Here is a 14,477-nt window from a genome sequence, read left to right on the forward strand (position 1 = left end):
ATTGTCAACCATTCGCTGTCTGCAGTCCCTCGGCTTCGCCATCAATTTTCCAAAGTCTTGCTTTGTGCCAGCGCAGCAAGCGCTTTACCTGGGGGCAAAGCTCCACACAGTCTCCTGCACAGCAACTCCATCAGATGAACAGGTGACCACCCCCATCCGCAAGGTGCACCGGCTCAGTATATCTCCCGCAACATCAGTCTGTAGTTATAAGTCCCTGTTGGGCATTATGTCATCATGCATTACTCTGATCAGCCATTGCAGACTGCACATGTGCCTGTCTACTGGAGTTTCTGGACCCTCGATGGGTGAAAATCTCGGGGTCCTGGGAGGACCACATCCGGCTGACAGAGCAGTTCAAAGACAAGCTTAGCTTGTGATCCATGAATGCCCACCTTATGCACGGCGCTCCCTTTCGGCTACCCAATCACCAGGTCACAGTCACTACGGACGCTTCTCTGGAAGGCTGGGGAGCTCACTCTCAAGACCGCCACGCCAGGGGTATGTGGACAGAAATTGAAAAGCTTCGACACATCAACCTCCTGGACCCTCAAGTCTTTTCTCCCTTTGTTAACTGGGAAGGTGGTGTGGATCTATACGGACAACACCACAATGATTTATATCCACAAGCAGGACGCAACTGTCTGCAGAGGTTCCGTCCCTGTGGCACTGGGCATTGCAACACCAGATGTTTCTGATCCCCCCCCCCTCCCCTACACCTCCCAGGTATTTAGAACATAATTGCGACTCTCTCAGCAGGGAATTCCGTTTTGCAGCTCCCACACATGGCAAGAGCAATCAGCTTCACCAGATGTTCAGGTGTTTGGGCACGCCAGAGACAGACCTCTTTGCAACCTATGACAACAAGCAGTGAAAAAACTTCACCAGCAGGTTCCCCCACCCAAGAGTCTGGGGGAATGCGTTTTCGTTCCCTTGGGTGGTGAATTTCTTATGTGCGTACCTTCCTATCCCTTCGATGTCACGAGCGATCAACAATTTTAGATGATATCCATGCAAACTGATACTAGTGGCACCTGCGTGGCTGAGACCGTTTTTTTTGGTACTCTGACCTTCTTGCTCTCTCTTCGGCACCTCCAATCAGGCTGTACCCGCACCAGGCTCTCCTCTCCAGGAACCAGGTGGCAGTGCTCCATCACAACCTGGCCTCACTCATTCTGACGGCTTGGCTCATATGTTCCTAGAATTTGGACCGATCCTGCTGCCACAAGACTGCCAGAAGGTCCTGGCTCATGCGCATACTCTGTCCACATTCTCATATGCTCCAAGAGCAAATTGAAGCGTTTCCATGTTTGGTGCAGGGGCCACAAGCTGCAGCCTCAGACGGTCTGGCCAAAGAACATTCTCCCATAGCTATTTTCTTTGGTGCAAGCGAGCCTGGCATGCTCCCCCATTAAAGTGCACTTAGCCACCATTTCTAGGTATAACTGCCTTCGGGGCGTTCCTTCCCTCTGGTTTCACGGGTTAGTGAAATAATTTTTGCTTGGCCTGTTCAGGTCTTTCCCACCTGTCAAAGGACAGCTTCAGCATGGGAATTGAACATTGCCCTCTCTAGTTTTATGAGGCCACCCTTCGAGTCTTTGCACGGGGCCTCTCTCAAGCATCTCTCTTGGAAGACCGTTTTTCTGGTGGCCATAACATCTGCCCAGAGAGTTAGTGAAATTCAAGCTTTTTCCATCAACTGTTTTTAGTTTGGGAAGAAAAGCTGAAATACAAGAACCACAGTACACAGAGAGGGCATATTAGTTGGTTCAAGGAGAATCTGCGAAATCCCTCATCAAGGTGGTCCATCGTTTGACGTTTCACAGATCTAAAGTCTTCCTGCGCACAAATCCTACATTTAGACCTAAGGTGCCATCTGTATTTCAGTTAAATGAGCCAGTGATATTGCCAGTGTTCTTTGGCTCTCCTACCTCCGCGGCAGAACCTTCATTACATTCTGGTGCAAGCTCTTAAATATTACGTCGGCCGTACAAAGACCTTCTCTCATACTTCCCAGCTGTTCATGACATTTGGACAATCTGGGTGGGGAAGGCCCAATCAAAACCTTCCATTTCCAGGTGGATTGCTGCATGCATCTTCTTCTGCCACCAACAAGCTGGTAGACCCCTGCCTGGCCGGCCTAGAGCTCACTCCGCTAGGGCAGTGGCAGCCATTACTGCTTTCCTCTCAGGGATTCCGCTGCTAGACCTTTGCAGAGCAGCTACCTCGAGTTCGGTGCACATGTTCACCAAGTTCTGTGTCGACAGTCTAGTGTAGGCCAGTCTGTTCTTCAGAACTTATCTGCGTGAGGTTAGTGGGTCTCCACTGGTAAGCTCCTGCAAGGAGCTTGCCTCTTCCCTTTGTTATGGTTATAATACTGCTTTGCTTTGTGATCTATTCACAGCATGTGAATCTATGAAAGATCCAATACTGGAGAAGGAATAAGTTGTAACCTGTAACTACTGTTCTCCAGCATTGGTATCTTTCATAGATTCACATGAGACCCTCGCGTCTACCCTGCTGGCTCTTCTTTGGCTCATACTGCCACTGACGTGTGCTTGCCAAAATCTAAAGATGGCCGACAGGGGTGGAGCTAAAGTGAGACTTTCCAGTTGGCTATGGGGCAGTGTGGCCCAAAAGTGAGACTACTAGAGCACAAAAGTAACATGTTTTCAGTTTAAATTTAAACTGCTCTGTTACTGAGGATTCCCAGCCTGACGAAGGAGGAAAATTCACAGCATGTGAATCCATGAAAGATACCATGGTTGCAGAATTTACAGGTAAGTAACTTATTCCTTATTCTGCTAAATCTGGTCTTTGCTCTAATTTTAACATGTAATCCTACTGGTTATTATCGACTGAGAAACAAAATGTTCAATAATGCTTTATCCTGCAGGTTCCAGCTCTAGCCTCTAATATTGAAGGGGATTTGTAGACCCCTCAGATTTATCTTCCCGATTTACCTAGTAAAACAATGCAGGAAAAAGTACCTACAAGCTCTTTTTTAAATGTTGCCATGCACAGGATAGGTGAACTCTGAATGTTGGTATCATTTTCATGAATCTAGGTCTGAAACAAACATGTGCTGGAAGGAATGCAGTTAATTTCTTGAAACAATATTTAATTTGGCACATCAAATGAAAAATCTTCAAAAGTTATTTCCTTTAGTAAATCAGATACTTGTTGGGTAGTGGAGATTTCCTTTTAAATAACACATTGCCCTCCATATACAAGTATTAGATTGGTTTCAAATCATGCAAATGTGACAGACATGGCAAACGGAAATAAACCCCACCATGATTGAAATATGGAGACAGGGATTGGCCACCAGGGGTCGCCGGGAAGTGCTAGCTTCCCTGTAATGCTCTGTCACTACCAGGAGTATAAGGGTATCGGGTACCCTCCCCCCCCCTTACAGCCCCCAATCGGATGATCTGGTGACCCTACCTTGAGCCACAAAACCTGATGAACACTTGTGTGAAATTTCACACCTCTAGCCCCTGGAACAACGAAGCTACGCCTGACCGAAAACCAGCCTGGAGACGGCACTGCTTCCCGACAGTCTACCTGCTCCAGCTGAAAACCACGCAAGACCGCATTTATCCTAGTGGGCGGTAAGTGAACGCATCCCCATGTGGCTCACGAGCGGACCTCCGGTTTCAGCTCTGAGGAGCCTCAACGCCTGGTGGCACCCTCTTCTCCCGGGATACAGAGGCAGCAGATCAGGCAGAAGAGCCCTTGGGGAGCTGCTAATGTGGTATGAACTGCAGAGGGCTGCAGTCGGGAACACAGGATCCCCCAGACCCAAGGCACAGTGCAGTGCACTCAAGAGCAAGGAAAAGACTGACCGGAGCAAATTAACACCATGCGAGCCCTGCTGAGACGATCCTGGAGAACCTGCCCGCTTGAGACCAGCCTGCCAGCTCTGGCAAGACACCAGCACAGGGCCTAGATCAGTCCCAGAGATCACCCCTAAGTTTCGGCAGCCCATTAACACCCTCCCCCTGCAGGCGGAAGAGAGGGCATGGTCTGGGGGAGCGATAGCATGGACCCAGAAGACAAGAGGCATAAGCACCACTTGATTCTCCTACCGCAACTGAGGGAAGGCACAGAGTGCGTCATCCCTCGTGTTAGTCAGAAACCTGTGCAGTTCCCTCTGGGACCACTGCAAAAGATTTAGGACTACAGGTGTTTGGCAGTAAACCCACTTGGTAGCAGTCTGTACCACACAGATTCACTTGGTAGCTGTTGCTGAGCAGTCAGACTTCCCTCAAGAAGAGTTAGGCAGTATACAGAGTATTCACAATAGGTCAAGAGCACACAATAGAACAAGTAAACACTGACCAGGGCTTGGTGTAAAAGAGATATAATTATTTATTTAAAACCACATCTAGAAAAACACACAGGCACTAATAGTAAGCAATTCAAAAACACGGTCACTAAAAGATATACACTCCCTTAAAAGAATATTAGACCAGTCTTAAGTAAAGCCCCACTTATTTTCAGACAGCGGTGAGCGACGATTAACGTAGATGGCACTCTAATAGTTCGTTTTAAAAAGGGAGAGAAAAGCAGAGAACAAATTGAAACAGTTCCCAACACTTTTTCAAGAACACAACAAGGGAGGAAGGCAAAGTAAAACCGTGAAGTTAGAGTTCAAGAGGCCAGATCCACTTTCAGAGGATCCAAACGAAATGTGTCCAAGGTCACACGGTTGCAGTGCACAAAGGTCTTGTAAAGGTTCAAAAAGGAGTTGGACCACAGAAAAGGACCAGTTAGAGGGTCAAGGCGGCCAGCCCAGTCCAGAAGGTTAAGGAGTTATTATTACCTTGTAGCAATCTTTAGAAAGGGAGGCCTGGCGGACACGGTACCTTAAAGTGGTGAGAACGCTCCAGCGGGGGCAGTTGTTCCTGGCAGCGGGTGCAAGTCGGTGCTTCGTCCGGGGAAGAGAGGATCTCGTCGTGGAGGAAGACAGGAGTCCGTTGCACTGCCAGGGAAGAAACCAGCCGCAGAGTTTTTTAGGTACAAGGAGCGGTCTGGTGATTCGCGGTTCAGTGGTGAGTGGCTATCCGGCTGCCGGGGTGCTTGGCATGGGCAGTTCGACCACAAATCGGGCTGGGGTGCGAAGAAAGAAAGGAAAACTGGTTGTGCCCACCAGTCAGGGGAAGAAGCCTCTCCAGCCGGGAGATCTTCTCTGTCGTCTGGAAGTGGTGAGTCGGTTCTGCAGGGCTCCACCGGTGGTGTCGTCGTGGTAGGTCAGCTCAGCTTCTCCCTCGTCGGATTCTCAGGTCCTGTGGCGACTTCTGAAGTTCCAGTCCCCAAAGCCCTGGTTTTATGCAGAAAACCCCCATTCACTCAGCCTAGCTGTCACTCAAACATGCTGAGTGGTGAGCCGGCCGGCTCACCACTTGGGCCAATCACACGAGTGCGACCTGAGTTACCAGGGTAACTCGGTCCAGGGTGCCTAAACCCCCTCCCACACCTCCTGTGGTACCTAGCAGAATGGCACCATTTTTGGAGGCTTCTGTGGAGAAGCCCGCCAAAAAAGTGGAACAAAGGGCTTGACTTGGGTTGGAGTCACAGAAGAGAACACAAACGCCATTTTAGAATCGAGTCTTGGCAAAAAATACCAACCGGAGAATTAATATTAATTAAATAAACCGGCGGTATGTTCGAGGCTATGAGTATTAAATAATTAAAGTTGGTAGCCTCGAACAATGGGAAAATCCCATGGGAAAATATTTGCGGTCGAATATAAAAAGTAGTTTCCACTGCCACCAGCCAAAACTCGATCAGGGGGGACGGAGACGTGCCCCCTCGACTAACCGACCCCGGGGCAATCGAATTGCCCTGACCAGTACGTCCACAATATGATGGTTTGTGCTGGTTTCTGTTAATAATTTGGGACTAGTAAAGCCAATGGTGACTTTACATGCCCTGGGAGACAGTAGTCAGTCCTAGGGTATGGAGTCTATGTTGGGGGGGTCGCTATGACACCCGTGTGTTACTGCACGGAGGGTGCTGTGTAACACACATAGGAAAAACATATGAGACCCTATGGAGTAAAGGACCCCATAGCCCATAAAACACATTGCCAGTCAAAAGAATACCATTTATCATGTCCAAGAATGGGAGGAAAAGAGTCTCACTCTTGGCAGGAGGAAAAAAACAAACTCCAGAAATCCAGCAAAGCTGCTGGGGGACTCACTAGGTTAGGAAATTCAGCATAAAGAGAGAATTCTCCCTAACACCTCGCTTCCCTCACACCTGAGCCTGGGAGAAGACCACAGCACCCTGTCTGAGGCCCATAACAGTGGTGGGCCGCCAGTGACCGCAGGAGCACACGCTAGGGCATTTGCATGTGGGGGAAGATGCCCACGTGTACAGGTGCATTAGCCCGAGGAGCAATCCCCCTGCCGGAGGAACCAACCCCGCCACGTCAGGCCGCCATACATTTTCAACAGCCCCGGAGCCCAGGGGTTCCACACAAAGCCCCCCCGAGAAACACCTTCTGCTACCCCTATGGCAGTCTGGATGAGCTGGACGGAGCCCTAACAGGAATTTCACTTTCAAGAAAGCCTGCAGAAACCGGGAGACATGACCTGCGAGATGGCAGACCAGGCGGCCAACACTATGTCAACGAAAAAGGATTTTGCAGCGCTGATGCAAGAAATTCGAATAATGCGGGCCGACATAGGGCACAGACTGGACAAGATGTAAGACAGAAATCAGGGTTTTGAATCCAACCAAACCTCAGTGGACATACTGGAAGCACAGATTGACCTCCGACTATACTCTGGAGAGGAGGGATGAGGAGAAAGCCCTCAAAATGGATGGTTTTGAGAACAGGGCGCGGAGGAACAACCTCCAGGTTTTTTGGTCCTGCGGAGATGGAGGGAGAGACAGAGCGAGACATTTGCCGAGCTGTCAAAGAGGTAGTCCGCTTACTGTTCAGTGATGAGGCAACAAACAACCCACCATAGACAGAGCGCACAGGGCTGGTGGTAGAGCTGGAGGACCGTGCTCCGTCCTTGTATGCTTCCACTACTACGCAGAAAAAGTGAAGCTTTTGAAAGAAGCCAGAATGTACTCCTCCATCACCTACAATAGTGCAGTGATTTCAATCTTTCAGGACCTCTTCTCATTCACCCGGGCCGGACGGCGGATGTGTGCCCCGCTGACAGAATGGCTAAGAGAAAAGGGGATACGGTATCGCTGTGGTTTCCCCTTCTCACTGACTTTTGAATACATGGGCCAGCAGTTTAAGTTGATCTCATAGGAAGATATCAAAGGAGCGATTCAGGAACACATAGAAATGCTGTGTGGACAGAAACAACCCTCTGGAGAAGCTGCCAAACGGGGAGCTGGGTTTGGACCTGGAGGGACATTAGAAAGATCCATGACTCGAGGCAAATTTAAGAAATTGAACGCCCCTCTGCCCCATGAGGGCCTTTGATCTTGATATAGGGAAGATGGAACATTGGATTGTACCAGTCGTTACAAATTTCATAGGGAGACACAGGGAAGGGGGAGGGTATCCCCTTTTATGTGGTGACCTGAGGGGGTCCGCTTGTCAGTAGAGGCTGTGGACTGAGGGGAATGATCCTTCAGGCAGTGGGGGAGATGATTGGAGTAGAAGGAGGCGAGGAGGTTGATGGCCTTCCAAGGTGACGAGGGGGGTTTCGGAGGCTCATGGAACACTTCTGAGGATTGGCCCAGGGTGACTGGGCGAGTTGGTGGTTCAGTCGGGTACCAGAAATGGGTAGGGAACCCAACTGGACGCTGGGGGAGAGGGGAAACTAACGGGGGAGTTGGGGAAGGGGAGTTGTGGGAGAGCGGGTACGGGAGGGCCCGGAGGTCTAGCTGAACACGGGTGGGGGTCGAGGGATTGAAATCTCAGGGAACGGGAAGTAGGGCTCAGTTATGGGGCCCAGGGGTGTTGGGGTTCATAGTTTTGGTGGTTTAATGCACTTGGCAAGGTTCCTATGTAGGCCCTCAAACAGTAGTGGACAGACGTATGGATGAGGGTGGGAGTTTCAATGTGTATACAAGAGGATATTGTTTTCCAAGACTTAATGGCTAGAACGTTGCCTGCCCTGGTGGTGGACTCTCTGAACGCTAGAGGAGTTAACTCTCCACCTAAAAGATTGCCTCTGGCCCGAAAATTCTCCCGGGCTAAGCTTGACCTGCTCTTTCTCCAGGAAACACATTGGGTGAGGGGGAAGGAACCAGCCCTCTGTGGGGGTAGGATAGGGGAAGTCCACAAGGCCTCGTTCACATAAAAAAAGAGAGGGTGTATCCATCATCATGTCTAACCGTCTGGGATTTGAGGTAGAAGCTACCCTGAGGGATCCGGAGGGCTGCTATCTGTTTGTTAAAGCAGGTATTAGGGAGAAGCCGTTGACACTGGGAGTGAACTACAGCCTGAACGAAGGCAAGATATCCTTTTAGTAGAAGATTAGGGACAACCTGCAACTCTTCGTGAGTGGCTCCCTTATGTAGGGGGAGACTTCAATATGGTCTTTGACCCCTCTAAAAACAGGAAAAGAATGGGCACACGGAGACCACCTCAGCTAGATAAGGTTACTGCACGTAACTTCCATAAAATTAACTCTGACTTGGGGTTGGTGGACTCTCCGACCCACCCCCGGCTTCAGGAGAGCCCCCCCGCTTTACGGTCTACTTGCAAGCCCATGAATCCTTTTCAAGGATCGATTACATCTTGGTAGACAGCTCCATATTTGGCAACATTGGCGACTCCTGTGTGGACCCAGTACTGTGGTCGGATCACAACCTAGTACGCATAACTATGGGAGAAGGTTGGACGTGACAGTGTCCAGGGAGGTGGAAATGTAATGAATCCCTTCTGAAAGATAGGGACATTTCTCACGCACTGTGCGCGGACATAATAGAATATTTTAAACTCAACGATAACTGGGAGGTGGGTCCACACACCCTCTGGGATGCATTCAAAGCCACAATCCGCGGAGTCTTAATACGGATAGGATCCCAAAGGAAAAAGGAAGGGAAGAAACAGGAAGATCTCCTTATGGGGAAAATCGCAGAGCACCAACCTGGACGGGCCCCGGGAGGTTCTATCTCCCTAGACCAGATGAGGTTACTGGAGAGTTATAAAGCACAGCTAAAAGATCTACTGCTTAGCAAGACAGAGAAGAAACTGTGGTTTCTCAAACAAAAATACTACGACAAGGGTGACGAGGCAGATAAGATCCTAACCTGGAAATTGAGGGAAACCCAGAAAAGTAAGACGGTTAGGGCCGTAAAAGCAGACGGGGGGATCACACACTATACCACTAGCATAGGGACAATCTTTAGACAATACTACAAATTGCTATGTACCTCAGAATTTGACGGTGACGAGTCGCACATAGTTGAATTCTTGGTTCAACTACCCCAACTAGGACTACTTAGGGAAACCACCTCTGAGTTTGACGCTGCAATAATGGAGGAAGAGGTTGTCCAAGTGATCAAGTCGATGAGCGGGGACACGACTCCAGATGAAGACTGGTTCTCGGTTAAATTCTTCAAGATATATCGATCCTCACTGGCCCCGTACCTGACAAGAGTCTTCAACGCAGTTCTGGAAGGGGGGATTTTGCCTGTGTCAATGATGGGGGGCCATCATAGTGGTGATCCCAAAAGAGGTTAAGGACCCAACACAGTGTTCCTCATACCGACCAATATCCCTAATCAATACAGATGTGAACATTCTGGCAAAAGTGCTAGGAAAGAGGCTGGATGCAGTGATGCCGTCCCTGGTCCATGGTGACCAGGTCGGCTTTATCAGAGGGCGCCAGGGCTCAGATAAGATTCGGAAGACAATCAACCTAATGCACTACGTTCGGGATGCCAACCTCAACGCAAGCCTCCTCTCAGTGGACTCTGAGAAAGCCTTTGATGGGGTAGAGTGGAAGTACATGACTATCCTGGAAAAAATGGGAGTAAGGGAAAACATCCAGAAATGGGTTGGAGCACTGTACAGTGCGCCGAGCGCCTGGGTCCAGGTTAATGGGGAACTATCTGCATCTTTTCAGCTAACCAGAGGGACGAGACAGGGGTGCTCATTATCCCCTCTGTTGTATGGGCTAACAAGGGATCCCCTGGCGATAGCAATAAGAAAACACCAGGGAATACAGGGTATTTGAAGAGAAGTCGATTTGAAATTTTCCCTATTCGTGGATGACATATTGGGAGTACTTAGTGGACGCACCCTCCTCACTCCCCGTATTATTTTGTCTCATTGATGCTTTTGGGGCCTTTTCTTAGCTGTGAATTAACTAATTTAAATCAGTAATCATGCCGATCCGCGATATAGACCCAGGCCCAGACCAAAGGAACCGTATGCTAGGGGTAAGAGAGCAATCAGTGATCTCCTACTTGGGGGTCCGACTCACCAAAAACTTATCGACACTTGCGGCAGTCAACTTTGAACCTCTTCTGGCGGCCATAAAAACCGACTTGAACCGGTGGGGTTTCCTGATATTATCTTGGTATGGGCGAATGACAATGGTGAAAATGAACATTCTCCCGTGCCTCCTGTACCTATTCACGGCCCTACCCACGCAGTTCCCGGAGAGCTTTTTTAGGGACCTCCAATATAGCGTGAAGAGGTTTGTCTGGCAGAACAAGACCCTGAGTGTTAAAAGATCTACGCGCTCCCTCCGAAGGGAGGAGGGGGGCTTCGGCATTCCAGACTTTGCTCTTTACTACAAGGCAGCCCAACTACGAGTGATCCTAGAACATATGAGGGATGATCTGGGGACATACTGGACGTACTTGGAAGACATGGACACTCGCCCAGGCAAAGTGAGGGACGTACGCTGGGCCCCTTATAGGGAAATACCGAACAGGCTAAGGGAACATCCTTGTCTGGGTGTGCTATGGTCTCTGTGGAGGGAGGGGAAAAGCACAGAGATCCTGTCCTCTTGGCCGTCTCGGATGACCTTGATGTGAGGCCTGGTTATCGGGAGCGAACTTCTGAGGATATCCCAAATGTTTGCTGGGTCTTCCCCTCTGTGCCCTAGATGGTGTGGTTTAGTTGGTTCTCAAGCCTATATGTGGTGGCATTGCCTGCGAGTCCAAGTCTACTGGAGGGATCTACTGGGTTGGATGTCGGAGGTTATAGACAAGGTCCTTACGAGATCCCGACATCTATAGATACCTGAGAATGTGGGAAGCGAAGTTCAGTGCAGCCACATTGGCACTGGCACAGAAATGGGAGCGGCACTCTCCCCTATAGCAACGATTGGCTACAGAAACTAAGAGATATGTATCTGATGGACAAGTTGACGGCAATAGTAAACGATCGGATAGGCTCATTTATGGCGGAATGGGACCCAGTAATACGCAAGTAGGGATGGGATGTGCACTAGAGGGTTTAGTGGAGGTCACCATCACGTGTGGTGGGACGGAAGAGGCGGGGGGAGATAGCCGGTGGAAAACTGAAAATTCTATGGGGATAGAGCTCGAAAGTGGTGGGGCCTCTGCACATGAGAAGATGGGGTAGCTCGGACGATACACCACCTGAAGGGCATATAGACTCAAGTCTAGTTCCACAGGGGAACCTGTTCAAGATAATGTTTCCATTGTTGAAGTGGAGACACAGGGCCTTGAGGAGATCACTGCACGAAACCACCCGTTTCTGTTGTTGGGGAGGGAGAGGGTGTTGAATTTGAAGACCCAACAATGCTTTGTTGTGACATGTATATCTGGTGCCTTCAATAAAAATTAAGTTTAAAATAAAAAGAAATATGGAGACAATTGAATCCCTAGATAAAGAACTGTTAATTCTAATCACGTACATAAGAGCTGCATTCTACAATAAAGTCTCCTTTGCATCTCATTGGTACATTCATGTAACGTTTAAAAATATAAACTGTGAGGTTTAAATGTCTGAAACTTTTTGTTGTCATTTTTCCCTGACTGGCTACTCAACTTTCTCTGATGGATCCTTATCTGTGGCCCTATCTGGGATGGCTGACTGTGAGTGTGTTGCTGGTTAGCGATAGTGTGTACTCCAAAGAGCACTCTGTTGAAATCCATTAAGGTACATTACGGCCGACCTGGTCACATACGTGGGTAAATGTGGTAAAAATGGTGCATTGCCAGGGGTTCTATCCTCCAGTGATTGTCAACAGGTAGGCAAAGAAACCAAGTTTACATTGACAAATTAGGCGGCATGGGTGTAGCCGTATACGTGCATTTTTGCTGGTAAAATATCGACGGCGAGCATTCAACCTGCTGAGCTATCTTTCTGTGATCAGCAGGTTGTTGGTTTGAATCCAGCTGGTAAGGCCAACTGAGCCTTTCATCCTTCTAAGGTCGCTAATTTAGTACCAACTTTGGGTGTGGTAATAATAGTTGTATATAAAAATGTTCAGCTCTTTGGTGAAAGTGTTGTATAGTTTACAAACTATTTCCAGAATTATACCTTTTACTCGGGCAGCTCAAAATTCTAGGATAAAAATATTGTGAAATGTTGCCCCAGGCCATGATTGGGAATAAACATCCGATCCTAAAGCTCAGAAACAGACCCACACAGTTTGAATCAGTCAGCCCTAAATGATTGGGTGGCGGGCTGCCAACATGTTTGCATGAATGCATCCCCAGGACGGGAGGCTGAATTTTTCCCAGTCTGTACCATTACTTTGTTCAGTGTTGGGATGTATCCCTGAAGCACTAGCCGGTGCCTAGAATTGAATCCAGGAGCGGCTGAATTTTCGGCCAATCATAAACTTTCCAGAATCCACATGCTTTCTTTGTTTTCTATGACTGTGTACTCTTACCTGCCTTCAAGCTTCTCTAATGGTATTATTGATCACTTTGCCACAGTTCAGTGGTTCAAAGTTTGAGTGCTTCCTTATTTTCCTAGAACCTTTGCACTGTTTTTTTTTACACAGTTTAACCTTTACAATCGGATAACATTCCATGTTCATGATTCAAAAGAAAATCTTATTAAATAAATAAAAACAACCCATACGCTGTAAATAATAATGATAAAAAATAAGAGTGCAGCCACTTAATCCAAACCAATGTATTTCAAGAATGTAATCACTTCCAAGGATACACTAACATATTGCCCACCAAACGGCAATACCCAAATCATTTCCTTGGACAGTGTTAAATAATTTAGCAGAATTTTCCCCGGAAATAATGATCCAGCTTCTGCTATAATTGGACAATGTAACAAGTGATGCTTTGAAGACTCAACAATGGTCTGTTATTTACCAAAACGACAGCACCTGTCTTCCTTATTCCAGTTTTGATGAGCCCGCAACACCTCTCTGGTGGGGGAATAGGTTGGACCGGAGCCTTAAAAATGTTCCTCTATAAATGGCACTTGGAAACGTTTCCAAATAATTTGGAGAAGTATTTAAAGCTGTTTCCTCTTCTTTAAAGTTAACAAATGCCTTATACTTTACACATTGGTCACCGGTCATAATCCAGTCAAATCCAGTTTGGCTTTTGTTGGATTGATCAGCATAAACTCCTTCTCTATTTCAACTTATTTCATATACAAAACCCATTTATTTGCCCAACAGAAAAGCACAGGATCTAGTTCAATAGCCTCTTTAAGGCATGAAAACAAGGAGTTTGGTTCCGCCAGGAGACATTTTCTCAGAAAAGAAAGGGCTTTCCATTTAGCCATAATGGACAGAGATAAAAAGGCCTAATTCATAACGCACCAATTGAATCCGAGTGCCTTGAGGCAGGCATAGAACATTTTTTCCAAATAATCCCTTCTGGTTCGTTCCAGATTGACTCATTAATTACTACAGAGGATTTTGCTCCAAAAGTTGATAGGAACTACCTTCTGTCTATAAAAAGTCAAAATTGAGTGCATTGAATATTGGCCATTCCTCTTCAAGATCAACTTCCCCTGCGACGCTGCTAAACAGTCCTGGCATCTTAAGTGCTGAATATTCTGAAGGTCCTTTGAGTTGGTGTTTACACAAGTGCCCAGAAACCTGTACTCTTTAACCGTACAAGGAGAATTTTGTACAACAGCCAATACAAGAGAACATACAAGGGTTAGTAAAATAACATTATTTAAATGTATTTAATGGTGTTGGTTTATATTTTATAGATGAAGATCATGGACCTTTCTTGAACATAGGAGGAATGTCGGCATGGCCTTAATAGGGGAAGGGACATTATACCACGACAGAGGTGAGTACTAGTGAAAAGAGAGGGAAGAAAAGAGGTAAGTACACTCTGTGGATCCTTATTAAAAGTAAGAGGACCAGGTGAGTAACAGAAAAAAACAAGGCAGTTAGAGATAGTGTTTCAATTATGTAGCCTTTTTTCCAGAGATATGTGCAAGCAGGTATGAGCATAAGAGTAGCATATAGATTCAATGTTACGCTCACCTGATATCCCCGGGGGCGTCTGGAAGGCTCTGAGATCTGGAACCCTGGATGCGTAGTTGCACAGTGCTGAATAATGACTCTGCAATTACA

The sequence above is a fragment of the Ambystoma mexicanum genome, chromosome 14 (genome assembly GCF_040938575.1).
Source record: "Ambystoma mexicanum isolate Mex_15411 chromosome 14, UKY_AmexF1_1, whole genome shotgun sequence".
In the NCBI taxonomy this organism is placed as follows: domain Eukaryota; kingdom Metazoa; phylum Chordata; class Amphibia; order Caudata; family Ambystomatidae; genus Ambystoma; species Ambystoma mexicanum.